Source organism: Pteropus vampyrus, unplaced genomic scaffold (genome assembly GCF_000151845.1).
Source record: "Pteropus vampyrus isolate Shadow unplaced genomic scaffold, Pvam_2.0 Scaffold166, whole genome shotgun sequence".
NCBI lineage: Eukaryota > Metazoa > Chordata > Mammalia > Chiroptera > Pteropodidae > Pteropus > Pteropus vampyrus.
Window position 1 is genome coordinate 2,195,448 of NW_011888947.1, and position 14,768 is coordinate 2,210,215.

At 53.8% G+C, this 14,768-nt stretch overlaps 1 protein-coding gene across 1 annotated transcript in view; it reads right to left on the reverse strand.

Annotated features, from left to right (window-relative positions):
• Positions 1-14,768, reverse strand: part of GSE1 (Gse1 coiled-coil protein) — a 432,056-nt gene that overhangs the window by 165,543 nt on the left and 251,745 nt on the right. The window lies entirely within an intron of this gene.

Sequence of the window (14,768 nt, forward strand, 5' to 3'; positions counted from 1 at the left end):
GAGGGCGGGGGCGGGGGCTGGGCCTGCCACATCCTCCTGTGTGAGGATGCCACTGAGGCCCCTCACCCACCAGGGCTGTTTCCTAATCATCGGATGAGAGGGTCTTGCTTGGTGAGCCCTAAAGCCCCTTCCAGCAATCTGAGTCTGTAGTGGGGTAAAGAGTGCCCCCCGTCCCCGCAAATTTATGTCCACCCAGAACCTCAGAATGTGATTTGATTTGGAAATATGGTCTTTGCAGATGTAATCAGTTAAGATATGGTCACGCTGGATTATGGTAGGCCCTTAATCCAATATGCCTGGTGTCCTTAAAAGAAGACAGCCACGTGACAGAAGCAGAGATTGGAGCGATGCAAGCCAAGAAACACCAAGGATCACCAATGGCCACCAGAACACAGAGAGTGCACTGGTGCTGTTCTAAGACACACAGTTTGGGGTAATTCGCTATGGCAGCCATATAAACCCAGCAGAGTCTAAAACCTCAAACCCGGTTTGCTGGGAATGTGCTCAGGTTGGGGCCTGCCTCAGGGCTTTTTCGCATGCTGCCACAGCTCAGCGGAGCACTCTCCCACATATCACAGGCTCACTTGTTTCAGGCCTCTGCTCAAAGCCACTTCCACACAGGCCTCCCCTGCCCAGCCCACCGCCATTAGGCCCTATCTCTCGCCCCAGCTATATTTTTCTTCTTAATGCATATCACTACTGGATCAAGAACCTCTTATCAGTGTTTATTGTCACACACGCGCGCACACACACACACACACACACACACACAGACATACAGACAACATAAGCACATAAGCTCTTCCAGGATAGGTGCATCTACCTCGAACCTTGCTTTGTCCCCAGCTCCATGCACATAGCCTAACACATGGCAGGTGTTCAACAAACACTTATAGGATGAACGTGCATGATCTGGGCCCAGCACCAAGCTAGGCAACCTCTGGAAAGGTACTGTGAGGTCACGGGTCATAATTCTTCAGGGACAGAGTCCTCCAGACAGGAAAATGCCTGAATGAGCTCTCCCTCTGTGAGATGGCCTGGCAGAGAGTTAAGGGTCTGACATCAGGAAATTACCTGGGTTCGAATCCAGCTCTGACACTTCTGAACTGTGCAACCTCAGGCAAGTTGCTAAACCTTTCTCGGCCCCGTCTATAAAATAGGGATATCAAAGTGCCTGCCTTGTGCAGTTGTTGTGAATGTTATATGAGTTAACAGAGGTGAGGCCCTAGGAACAGGGATGGCACTTCCTAAGCACCATGTGCGCATTACTGACGCTGTCCCCGTTGAGGGACTTCCTGGGAGAGCTCAGCGAGGTAAGGTAGGGGGAGGACGGCTCTGAGAGGCAGGACGTGAATGGGAGGAACCTACTAGGTTCAGTGCGTGAGGTGCTGGAGACAGGGTCGAGGGGAACCCCCCAGCCCCAGGCCTGTCTGGGCGGCTCCCAGGGAGCCACAAGGTTGTTGAAGAGTCAGGCTGAGTTTAATTACGGATCACACATACTTGCCATCAGGGTCCTGGAGTCCCTATGCCCATCTGGCCCCAGTGGCCTCTGAGGGGTAGGCGTGGTGCTGAGTGGCCAGTGGTAGCTAGTTCTGCAGGCCTGACTGTCTGCCCGGGCTCAGCTCCCCAGTACCTCAGTGGTGTTCAGCAAACAGTCCCCGAGACTCAGGTGGGGACGTGGGCAGGGTGACAGATGGCACCTCTTGTCCACATGGGCCACAAACCACAGCACCACTGAGCTGTCAGACACAGTCAGGGGCTACATCCCCCAAGTGACAGACACTGTCTGGGCTGCGTGCAGCCAGGTCCGATGTGCCTCCTGCACCCTCGGATTCTCTGGCCCGGACACAGTCCTAGAGGAGGAGATCCCACGCTGTCTTTTTCTCAACTCTCTCACTAGGTCCCCCTGCTTCCTTCCTTCATACGACACTCAGAGGGGTCATGACTGGCCCTGCTCAAACCTTTCATGGACACCCGTCTAGCTCCTCACCACGTCTGCGACCCGGCCCAGCCTGTGCCCTCGCCTGCTCCGCGTTGCCACATTGGCCCCCTCCCCTTCCAGCCTCTGCTCCCGCCATTCCCTCTGCCCGAGCATCCTCCCACAGACAGCTGCTTCTGGGCTCACTCCCTGGCCTCCTGCAAACTGTCGATCAAATGCCACCTCCCCAACCAACTCTCTTCCAAAATTGCAACCCAGCCCCACCCTACTTCTCCCCAGAGCACCTGCATCTGCCAACACCCCACCTCTTCTGTTGCTATACTGGTTTATTGTCTGTCCCTGAAGGCACAGATTGCTATCTGCATGCTTCCGGGGGTCCTCAGTTCTTCAGGAATAGTGGATAAGGAGAAAATGGATCCTGGGTCCCTTCTCCTGGCCCCAGGGTCTCACAGAGAGGAGGCCTCAATCGACACCCACTGTCCATGTGTACACAGCCAGGGCAGTCCACCCAAGGCTGCCAGCAGGGAGGGGGCGGGGGAGCTGCAGCAGAAGTGGCTAAAAAAGCTCTTTCCAGCTGCACGAATTCTGCCCCTGGGATGATGGGGGCATGTGGAACCCAGCTGCACCCCCTCCTCCTGGCACCCACAGGGAGCACCTGGAGCAGGGCTGGGGGTATCCAGGCGGCTGGAAGGAGGAGGAAAGAAGCCTGCCCTGTGGTTGGGGTCCAGTGTGTGGCCACCACACCCCACGAGAGCATGGGCAGGCTCAGGCAGGAGCTAATGGCTGTGCCCCATCCAGCAGACTTGGCCAGCATTAATTTGACCATATATACACACGCTAATCAGCTGTAACCGTGGCACCCAGCTCAATTCAAATTGATTTACTGAGCCTGGAAATGGATACAAATGTGATTAAAGGCTTTTTATTTTACATAGGTTCTCTATAAAATGATTTAAATCAATTGCCCGGCAGGCCCCACGCTATTACTGCACAGAGCCTCCTCTTATATTGATGGATACAGTGCTCTGAGCTAGAGCTGGGGTGTCAGCAATACGCTCCCACCCAAAGTCGGGGCGGCAGCCACAACATCTGCTGGTCATGTGTTCACCTCCACTCAGGGGGCCCCTCTGTGGTAGCCAGGCTGGCCTGGCACCCTTGAGATGGCAACAAGGGCTGGTAGGTGAGGTAGGCATGCCTGGGCGCAGACTGGCATCTCCATGGCGACAGCCTCTTGTCCATTATGCCCGCCTCTGGACACCTCAGGGGACTAGTCCTGAGCCTGAAAGGTCAAGCTCAAAATCTTGGCCTCTAAGGACGGTGCTAGAATGGATGCTTCTGCAGACCTTATCTGCCATACCCTGTGGCCACTTTTCTCAGATGAGGAAACTGAGGCAAAGGGATGTGAGTTGGTAAACGGAGTCTCAAACAGACTAGTCACAGGTGGAGGAGACTCCGGGTCTCCTGGGTCCCAGGCCATCCAGTTCTTCCATCAGAGCCTTGCAACCCTAAGTCAACACCTAATGGCTGCCGCGATTTCCAGGACGCCGTGGTCTTATCCAGCCAACACAAAAAATGCGGGGTGCTCCTGGAAGCCCCAGCCCATGGGAGCGCTCAGGACAGAGCTAGGGGCACAGCCCGATGCCCAGCACAGGGGACATCAGGCAACATCCAGCAGGCCAAGGACAGGTCAGTGCCACCACGCCCTCTGTATGCTGTCTGGGGCCACAGACCAGGGGCTTCAAACAATAGAAATTCATTCTTTCGTATTCAGGAAGCCAAAAGTCTGAAATCGAGGTGTCTGTCAGCAGGGCTGTGCTCCCTCTGGAGGCTCTGGGGAAGGATCCTTCCTGCCTCTTCCAGCTCCTGGTGGCTCCAAGCATTCCTTGGCTGTGGCCGCATCATTCTAATCTCTGCCTCCATCTTAACATGAATTCTCCCCTTGTCTGGCTGTCTCTCTTCTTCTTACAAGAACCCCAATCATTGGATGTAGGGCCCACCCTACTCCAGCATGACCTTATCTTAACTTGATTACATCTTCAAAGACCTTATTTCCAAATAAGATCACATTCTAAGATTCTGGGTAGTTGTGAATTTTGGGGAGAATTTATTCACCCTAGTACAGATGGCGTCTGAGCCACCTGTGAAGGGCCCATCTTCTTCTAAAGGAGGCGTGGATCATTCAGGAACTGAACCAGAAAGGCAAGACTTGTGGCAGGGCGCTGGGCTCAGGCCTGGGTCCATGGGCTGCACAGTCTCTGCTCCTTGGAGAAGTGATCTGTCACCCCTGTCTCTTCCCAGGGGCTTCTGCGGCCTGTTCCGAGCACCTGCAGAAGTAGGATGGGCGCTCCAGCTATGAGCCACCCGGCTCCCTGGCAGGCCCCTCCCGTGGCTGGGTTAGGCCCACAGAGCCTGCAGACAAGCGAGGCGAGTAGGGGAAAAGGACCTCAGGCATCCTCAGGGCAGGGTTTCTTGTTCAGCACGATCCTCAGTCCTGCTCAAAACCCCTAGACAGGGGAGGAGCAGCACGGGGCAGGGAGGGAGTTTCGTTTCCATTCCAGAGCTGTGCTGCCTGGTACGGTAGCCGCTAGCCACAGGAGGTGATTTAAATTCAAAGTTAAACTAATTAAAATTAAATAAAATTTAAAATTGCATTCCTCAGTCGCACAAGCCACGTGTAGCTGGTGGCTACCACATGGGATGGTACAGATATAGAACACTTTTCACCATTGCAGAAAATTCTACTGGATGGCCACTCTAGGCTCATTTTTCATTTTCACGGGTAAAACAATTATTGCAAAAAAAAAAAAAAAACACCCAACCTAATTATTTAAAAAAAAAAAAGTATACAGGACTGTTGATTTCCTTTTACACCAAATTTGACCCCTGGGGGGCTTTCTGAGTCAGGAGTCTTCTCTTGACTGACCTTTCCACCATCACTGACCAAACAGTATACATTCCCCAGGGTACAGCCCCCGTCTCAGCTCTGAGAGGTTGCCCACCACCTCTCCCCACTCTTGCCTAATTCTTGCCCTTGCCTAATTCTCCGGTCCACTCCAACTTCTCCCAGAGGCCCTGCAAGGCCCTCCTCCACAGTCTCAAACGCTCCGTCCTCTGTTCTCTACCTCAGCAACGTCTAGGCACTCTTCAAAACCCCACTCTAGCTTCATGGCCTAAAGGAAGCCTGGTCCTACATCATCTTGTGTTTCCAGCTCTTGTGGCATTTTCCACCATGAACTTGAGTCCCTTATTCATCCGGCCTTCCTTATTTGGCTGTGAGCATTTTGTAACCAAACTAGTCAGTCTAATACTGGCAGGGAGCAGGTATTCTGGATGTGCTGTCAAAATAAGCCAGAATTCTCTCTCACTATAAAGCTTTAACATGTGCCCAGAGCCCTGTAAAACATGATAGCTGTCAGCTGCATGAAGAAATGAGTGACAGAGACCAGGGGTCAGGTTTTTTTCCTCCCTCCATACTCTGAACACTCATGTAAGCACACAGTAGGGGCTTAATAACTGGAGGGGAACAGACAAGCTGAATTAAGTGGGGAAAAGGTTGCAAGAGGACGAGGATATTTTGGAAACAATAGCTGGAAAGATGATTAAGGCAATGAGGTGGGTGGGGCCTGTGTCCTCCGGGAGGGCAGAAGCCCCTGCAGAAGCCCACTCAATTTCTCTGTTCTTCTACTGCCTCTTTCCTGGCTGCAGATGGCAGGGTAGCCACCTGCAAGGTCACTGTGAAGCTGGGTACTGGCTCCCTGAATGATTTAAGGCCATTCTCCCAGGCTCCCCTTGCCTGCTCTTGCTAAAAGTCTCTATGGCCAGGGCTGCTGCTGTCTCTTGACCCCTCATTGCTGCTGACGCTGCTCAGACAGCCCTAAGGAGTGCTGTGTGATACAGAGGGACATCAGCGAATGAGTCACCATGGCCTGAGCAGCCCTTTGTGAAGCCAGAAACCACAGCCTTGGGATTCTTCCTGACGCCTAAGGCAACTTGTTTCTCTCCTCACTACACTTCTGACACCACTTGTGTGGGGGTTTCTATAACAACCAGCTCACCTGGAATCTCTGACACTAACTGCCTGGAGCTGGCCTAGACCCCACAGGTCAAGGGCTCAGTCCCAAGAGACTGCCCCGCTTCAGATGCCAATCCCAAGTCTCTGTACTTCTGGCCAACCAGCTATAAATCAGGGGTTCCCATAATCCCCTCTGCAGGTTCAATAATCTGCTAGAAAGGCTCACAGAACTCAGGAAACACTTCGCTCAGATTTACTGGCATATTATAAAGACTACGATTCAGGAACAGCCATATGGAAGAGATGCCAAGGGTGAGGTATGGGGGCGCTGAGCTTCCCGACCCGCTCTAGATGTCCCATCTTCCTCGCACTTCACCTTCACACGTGAGCCAACCCGGACGCTCTCAGGTGTCCACAGTTTAGGGATCTTTATCGAGGAATTCACGGCGTAGGCACAGTCGATCACTGTCTCAGTCTCCTCACTCGGGAGTACTGGGGCCGAATGTGGGGCCGAAAGTTCTGAGCTTCTAATCATGGCTGGGTCTTTCTGGCGATAGGCACCCATCCTGAAGCCATCTAGGAGCCCGCCCAGAGTCGCCTCATTAGAACGAGGGTATGCGTATCACCCAGGAAATTACAAGGGTTTTAAGAGTTTTGTGTCAGGAACCAGCAGCAGAGATCAAATATATATTCCTTATCATGTCACACCTGCCTCCTCTCCGAAGGACATGGCCCTGGTGTCTGAGGGCCCAGCCCCTGTTGCTGTTCTATTCAAGGCCACATGGCTAGGGGTTCTCACGAAGACTTGGGGCCAGACCGCCTGTGTTCACATCCTGGCCTGCCATTCCTAGCTGTGACCTGGGCAAATCGCCTAGCTGCTCTGTGCCTCAGTTTCCGGTCTGTCACACAGGCATAAGGATGGAAGGCATAATGTGGTTGCCGTGAAATTTAAATGAGTTTCTGTTTTCTTGGCTCCCAGCGAGCCCTCAGTGTTTATTAAATCAACTTGTCCAGGCTACAAATACAGACAACACAAGGACTGTCAGGCATCTCAGACGCGACCCGCCACAGCTGGGACAAATTTGACAGTCCCCAGAACTCAAGCCTGCAGAGACAGTACTTAAAAAATGTATCTGCATCCATGTGGGCCTCAGCTCTCCAGGAAACAGCAGGAAGGGAAAGCTTAGCAGGCAAGGTAAACTCAGCCTTCCTGGGTTGAAAATTACATCTGAGTTAACACAGAACCTTCCCGGGGTGGTGGAGGTGGCGATGCGAATGAACTCTTAACGGCCAAGTTCAAGTAGGATGTGACAACTTGCAATGCTCTCTCTGATTTCTGTCCCTTCCCAAGTGGACGGTGGGCCTGTCCTCTGGGGCCGGGCAGCAGCTAGAACCTTCTGGGGTTTGTGACCCTGTTCCTCCAGGGGAAGTTCACGGATCCCTGAGTCGGAATCCCCTGGGGGCATGTTCAGCACCAGGCGGACAGCCTTGGGTCCCTGGGGCACCTACGCTAAGTGAAACTGAGGTCTTTGCCTCTCCATCGAGGTAGACTAAGCACAAAGCAACCATGTGAGAAACTGGTAAAAAATTCTAGTTTAGCTTTAATTCTGTGCAGCCTGCATCTAGCAACATCTAAACTCACTCCAACAAATGCTCACTGGGTAGCCAGGAGCAAAGATGGCAGGGAGGGGAGCACGAGAGCTCCCTCTCAAGTAGGGAACCTAGGATGCACCCCCAGTTAGAAGGGGTGGTGAAGAAGGGGCTCCCGAAGGAGGTGGTATGGAGAGAGGGCATCACTTGGACACGGGAGACATAGTGCTCCTGGTGGAGGGGACAGTTGGGCCCTGTATAGTGTAGAGACAGGTCCAGGAGGGGCTCCAGGAGGGGCTCCAGAGAGGGGTTCGAGTATGGGGGCAGGAGGGGAAGATGAGGCTGAATAGGTGGGTGAGGAGCGCCCTGAAAATACCGAGGAGGCGCTCCACACCAATGCCAGCTGGCCACAGGGAGCCACAGAAGGTTTCTCACAGAGGGAAGACAGGTCAGTTCGGAATTGTGAGATTCTACGACGGGAGAAATGTCATCCTCCTGAATTGAGCCACCAGCATTCGAGGGCAACTGTGACTGCACAACACGGACACTGAGGCAAATGGGGGGTGGATTTTGCCCTTGGGGGGCTTCCCAGGACTCTCGTGCATGAGTGTGTGTGAGGCGAGAGAGCAGACTCGTGCGGGTGAGGGCACGCATGAGCATGTGGGAGTACGTGTACGTACATGTTTCCGAGTATACACGTGTGAGACAGTGTAGGTGTGAACTGTGAAAATGTGTGTGTTGGCTGAGTGTGTGAATGTGAGAGTAGCGATATGAGTGAGCATGAGTATGAGTGGGTGTGTGTAAGGTGCATGTATGAGGATGCATGTGTGTAAGACAGTACGGGTGAGTGTGAGCGAACGTGTGAGCACGTGTGAGAGTGACGGTGAATGCATGAGTGTGAGAATGTGCCAGTGTGCATGGGTGTGTAAAAGCCCTGTGTATTATGAAGAGTTTTCGTATTGTGAGTATGCGAGGACACGTGTGTGAAAATGAGAGAAAGGGGGAGCGCGTGTAAGAGAGGGAGGCTGCACCGTGGGTCCAGGTGTCGGTAAACCCAGGCAGGGTGCCGCTCAAACTCAGGCAGCGCCCCCCGCCCCCAACCGCCCACTGCTCTGTTATTTCCCCATCTGTAAAATGGGGCCACGACACCTGCCTAGTGGGCTTCAGCATGAGAACAAGGGCTCTGTCAAGGTGAGACAGTCCACCCCTCTCCCGGTCCAGGCCCACGGTGGGTGCTGGGCAAAGGGGCTGTTCTCCTTTCCGACAGGTGTTTGAGGGGCAGGAGGAGACGCAAGCAGAAGCTCCTAGGACCCCTGGGCCCTGGGATGGGCTGGGCAGGGGTCAGGTGGGCAGGAGAAGCAGGGCAGGGGTAAGGCATGGAGGGCAGCTCCTGCCAGCCTGCCATCCCCAGGGAGGATGGCATCAGGCTCCCAATTACAGGAACAATTAGGCGCACTGATGCACAGCCAGCCGCCTCGGCGCCACCTCGAGAGTGACAAGCCGGCCCGGCGGGCTGCGTGGGGCTTTAATCCCGGGAAGGCTCTCGAGTGTTAATGGTGCAAGCAGGCTCATTAGCTGTAATCCATCTGTCCTTAATGCGGTGCTGCTGGTACGGGGCTGCAGGATGAAGGATGCCCTCCCAGGGACAGCAGGCAGGCATGGCACTCCGCAGGGCTGCGCCCCACTCCCTCCTTCCCTGCTCCGAAAAATGAAAGGCAGGCAGGGGTGAAAGCACGGGGAAAGAGAGGACAGAATCCTGCTTCCTCCTGATTGGAGAACTGGCTGTGCAGAGGCTGGATCTGGGACTTGGCTGCACCCTGCTGTGTGACTGCAGGCAAACTGCCTTCCCGCTCTGGGCCTCTGCTACGATCTGGGAAGAAGCAGGGGCTGGAACGGATGCCTTCAGGGCACAGGAAACCTTGAGCGAGTGGCCTTGAAGTGCCTGTCTCTGGGCTCAGGCTGTCTCTCCACTTGTCTGGGGAAGTGTGGTGGCATGAATTCTACCCGGAATGTTCCCGATAGTTTTCCGACAGCTATGAATCCTGCTTTGTCGGTGGCGGCAAAAGTAGCCCTACCATACCATCTGGACACTGGGTGACCTGGCCCAAGGCCAAGGACAGGTGCTGAGGAATCAAAGCTGAATGCGGACTAAACAGGTAGATGCCTCAGGCTCAACTCAGGTGCAGCTGTGCCCAGGGCGGCTGTGGGTACCCTAGACCCCAGGGGCAGGCACCAGGTAGATGGCACCTCCATCATGCTGTCATGGCAGAGCAAAGACCATGAGCTGGAAGGGCTGCCCAGAGAGACAACGGACAGCAGAAGAGCTGGCTACAGAGAAAAGAAGGGGTTGGGGGTTCCGGGCTGCCTGGGTCCAAGTCCCAGCTCTGCTGTGTGACAGTGGGGAGGTTATTAGCCTCTCCGTGTCTCCATCTCCCCATCTGTAAACCTGGAGGAAGTAGCAGCCCCCTCCGAGGGCTATGAGGAAGGTGAATGACGTGCACGAAGCCATCTCCAACAGGCCTGGTCCCCGCCAGCAGCCATGTCAGCCGTTGTCATCTGAATTATAGCCGTTCCCCGGCTTCTGTCGCTTGAGGGCCACTTTGTGATTTTTACCATATCTGCACTCCCATATTATTTACTTAGTACTCCTTCCAATCAACCAGTTGTTTTTGTTTCTGGAGGGATAATTTATGTCAACTAACTTTTTAAAAAAAACAATTTACAACCAGAAGGAAGCTGTCATCACCAGCGGAAATGAAAATGCGGCACCCCATCCCAAATCCTCCCAGATTTCTGAGCCCGGCACCTGCTCCCTTGTTCGAAGAGAATAAACAAAAGCTGGAGAGGTGCACGGGCCCGGGCCCCGGACGGCCACTCTCACTGCGGGGTCAGTAAGATCAGAGGAATGGGGACACTACAGTTGGGTTTCACTCAAGGTTATGTTCCCATAGGACACAGAAGGGTCTCCCGTGCCCCATGAAACCGTACCTACTGCAGATCCACAGGCCTCTGTAGGTGAAACATCACAATCCCTGAGGGTCTTCGGAAGTGGGACCACCTCTTCTCCTCACAGGAAAGAAAACGGAACCAGCTTCACCAAGCCCAGATGGCCGGATTCCAGGCCCATGGTCTGCCTCTGAACTGCCCCAGCCTCGGTTTCCCAATCTGAAATTTGGGGCACTCCGTCTACCCCTCTCCTAAAGATTACTGGGGGGTTTCAACCAGCACACAGGTCTGAAAGCCTCCCCCATCCGTGGGCCAAGGGGCTGCCAGAAGCAGAGAGTCTGTGCCCACAGGGATGGGCCCGGAAGCCAGCTGGCCACAGAAGGGGAGGACGCTGTACCAAGGCCTGCTGTCTCCCCGATGTTCTTCAATTATTCAAACAATAACCGCACCCTTATTTAAAGTCTAGTCTTGCAATTGCTGCATCCGGCGGCGAGCACCAGAGCCTGCTGGTAGATTTACGCAGGGACAGACTCCCACTCACAAAGTCAATTAATTAAGCAAACACTTTGCCAGCAGGTTCTCAGGTGTGCAGCTGTGAGGCTCACTGGTCTCAGCCCACCGCCTCTGGGACACTCGATCCCACAGGGCCTGCCAAGTGGGTGGGGACAGCAGCCCGGGCTTGGGCAGTGGCTGGTGGAAGAGAAAGGGCACAGAAAGTACTGTTCACGGGGCACCTACTGGGCGCCAGGCCTGGAATGGACCCGCAGGCACCAAAAGGGTTCTTCTAGCCCTCACAACCAGTTTCTAGCCCTCACAGCCAATGTACAGATGGGGAAACTGAGGCACAGAGCAAGGGTTAAAGGTCTCAGAAAGGGGGGTTAACTCCAGACACTCCCCTCCACATGCACACTCCAATTTTTGCTCTCCTATTACCCACCTAGGCAGTAACAACAGCCACCACTATACAGCATTTAAAACAGTCTGACCTTGAAAAGATGCTTGCCATCCATGTAGTGCACTGTTTTCATATCAACCCCACAGGTAAAAACCATTCTTATCCACATTTTATAGGGGGGAAACTAAGGCACAGAATGCTTGAGTGACTCACTCAAGGTCACACATGAGGTAAGTGCTGGGGTGGGGATTTGAACCCAGGCTGCCTGGCCCTGGTTCCTCCTCTCTGAGCTGGGCACCAGCGTTTCTGGACATGCACCCACTCCTTACCGTGCCAGGCCCAGCTCAGAGTCTGTCCTCTTCTCCAGAAGGCGCATGCGTGTACTCTTGTGCTCTCACCTGGCAGGACTAAGCACCACCCCGGATTAAAAGCAGTTGATAGATGGTTCTGGAATGTTCTGGCAGATTCTGGTGGGTTCTGGCATTGGACCACTCACATCTCATACATCTGCTCTTCTCCAGGTAACGACGACAGCCAGCAGGAGGAGGGTACTTAGCTTACAAAGGTCTTTTGCAACCATCTGTGCCCCCAACATGATAACTGGAGGGTTGTCTGTTTTACAGGTGAGGATGTGAAATCCAGAGGTGAGATGACTCAGGTCAGGTCACCGGCCTCCAAGGGGCACAGTAAGGGGCCGGGTCTCCAGATATCACCCAAAGCGCCAACATGTCCTGTAGAGGTCACTAAGTATGGTGGCTGAGGCTGTGAACAGGGGAGTAGGGCTGGGTTACACTCCAGCTCTGTCACTTCCCACCTGTTCACCTCAAGAGGTTGCAAGTAATGACTCTGAGCCTCAGTTTCCTCATCTGTAAAATGTGGGTAAAAACAGAAGCGTCTCTTCATTCCAGCTGCTGTGAGAATAAGAAGTCAGGCAAAAGGACACGTGTGGCACAGGGCCATCCTTACTGTACTTCTTCCTGGCTTCTAACCACATCTCCCAAAGTGCCAGAGTGCTTGTCCTATACAATGCATGACTTGCTCTAGCAGCGGAATTGGTGGTGTCAGGGAAAAAGAGATTGCCAGGCCCTGTCTGCACCAGCTCATCTCAGCTCCTGGAAACTGACCGCACCAAGCACACCCAGCAAACAGTGATTGATTATCCAAGCCCTGGCCCATGTAAAGGACGGAGGATTTTAGCTCAGCTAAAACAACTCGATTCATTCTCCACTAGGAAGGAGGAGGAGTCCATCTACAGAAGACTAACTTCCATTTCTCGATCGGGGTTCCTTTCACCTGGGATGTCCTTTTATACCTTTCTCATCCATCTGGAAAACTACACGCCCCTCAAAATCCCTCTCCTGCATCACAGCCCTCTGCGCCCCCTGCCAGGTTCACCGAGCCTGATGCACACGGTTCAAAAACCACCAACCGCGAGCCAGGCACGGCGCTAAGCACTTAACGTGGTTTATCTTTGCTCATCTTTCAAAAAAGGAGGTGCCATTTATCTCCATTTTACAGATAAGGAAACTGAGGCACAGAGCGGCTGAGCTATGTGCTGAGGCTGCACAGCTGGCCAGGAGTAGAGCCTGGACTCGAATCTGGGAAGTCTGGCTCCAACCTCAGGGAGGTCTGGCTGTGTCAGGCAGAGCCGGTGTCAGGACTGGCTGGAATCGGTGGAATAGTAAAGGCAAACACCAAAACTGGAGGGAGGAGGCTACACGGCCCAGGGAGGGAGCAAGGGCAAACTAAAAAATAAAACTGAAATCTGAGTGAAGGCAGAACACGCTGTCCCGGGAAGCGGGGGGTGGTGACAGAGACCTGTGGTTTCTGTGCACGCTGCTCCCTGGGGGACCCGCCAGCGCTGGCTCAGCGCGGAACCCAGCTGCTCAGGGCGATTATTATTTCAGGAGCGGAGGGAGGCGGGGAGGGCTCTGGGCCTCAAGCTGAAACCTCAGGGAGGGGGTGCTGGGGTGTCAAACAGAAAAATCACACTGGGGGACCCTGAGACCTCCGATGGTGCCGGCCATCCAATCTGGCCCCCACTCTTCCTGAGGAGGCTTGGCTGCCCCCACTAGCTGCCGCACCTGCTATGAAAATGACACCCCTTGGTGAATGGTCCCTGCTCTGTCTCTTGGGAGGGCAATCGGATACCGCATGCAGAGCAGGAACAGGCCAACGGGCCGCTGATCTTCTTGGGGTAGCTGGTGATTGGAGGGGGGGCTGCTGGGTTTCCGAGGGGTGGCAAAGCCCAAGAAGGTAGGCTCAGGAATAAGAGGGGGCAGCAGTAAGTCTCCCCATGGACCTATGAGCAGGCAAGGCGGGGTGTGGGGACAGAGGCTTATGGAGGTCACAGACTTGCTTCAGTAAGAAGCTGAGATACAGAAGGCTCTAGAAGAACAAGTCTTGCCTTACCCCGTGGGGACCCCAATTTCCCTCCATCCCCATCTAAACATCTGCCTCTTACCTATGCAGCATAACATTGGGTTCAGGCAGTAGACTCTGAAACCAGGCTGCCCTGATTCTTATGGCCAATGACCATGGCGGGTAACTTGGCCTTTCTGTGCCTCGGTTTCGTGATCTGTCATATGGAACAGCATCAACGCCCACTTCATTAGGGTGCTGTGAGAGTACAGAGATTTCCACAGTGCTCAGAGCGGGCCAGCAACACAGCAGACAGACACCAGAGAAGAGGCGCCCATCGCTACACCATTTCCGCTGCACCATCCTAAGCACCCTGTGGCCCTCTGAGCTTCAGGCCCTCTAATTCGGACACAGAGGCTGGAGAGCAAGCACCAGGAAGCTTGACGTTGCAACCAAAAACGAGGGGACCTGGGCCTCAGTCTCCCCACTGCATACTGGGCATGGAAAAAGCCCCATCCCAGCTGCTGAGGCCTCTGTGAAAGGGCCCGGGCCAGCCTCGGGCACATGGTGACATGAGAAATGTTCATTCGACCATGACGATAGACACCCAAAGCCGCTCCCCTATAACTGCACTCAGCGTCCCCCAGGGTCAACAGGAAGTCCATCAAGTGGGGATAGGCAGTGAGTTAAAAACTTGGAGGCCCAGAGAATTGAAAACACATATCCACACAAAACCTTGGTCATGCTCACACAACACTATTCACAACAGCCCAAACATGAAACCACCCAAATGTCCATTGACGAATAAATGGATAAACAAAATGCAGTCTACCCACATGCCGGAATATTACTCAGCCATTAAAAGGAGTGAAGTCCTGACACACACTATAAATAGATGAACCTTTTAACAATTATGTTCAGTAAAGAAGCCAGTCAGAAATGGCCATAAATTGTATCATTCCATTTATGAAACATCCAAAATAGGTGAATTCATAAGAGACAGAAAGCAGATTCGTGGTTGCCAG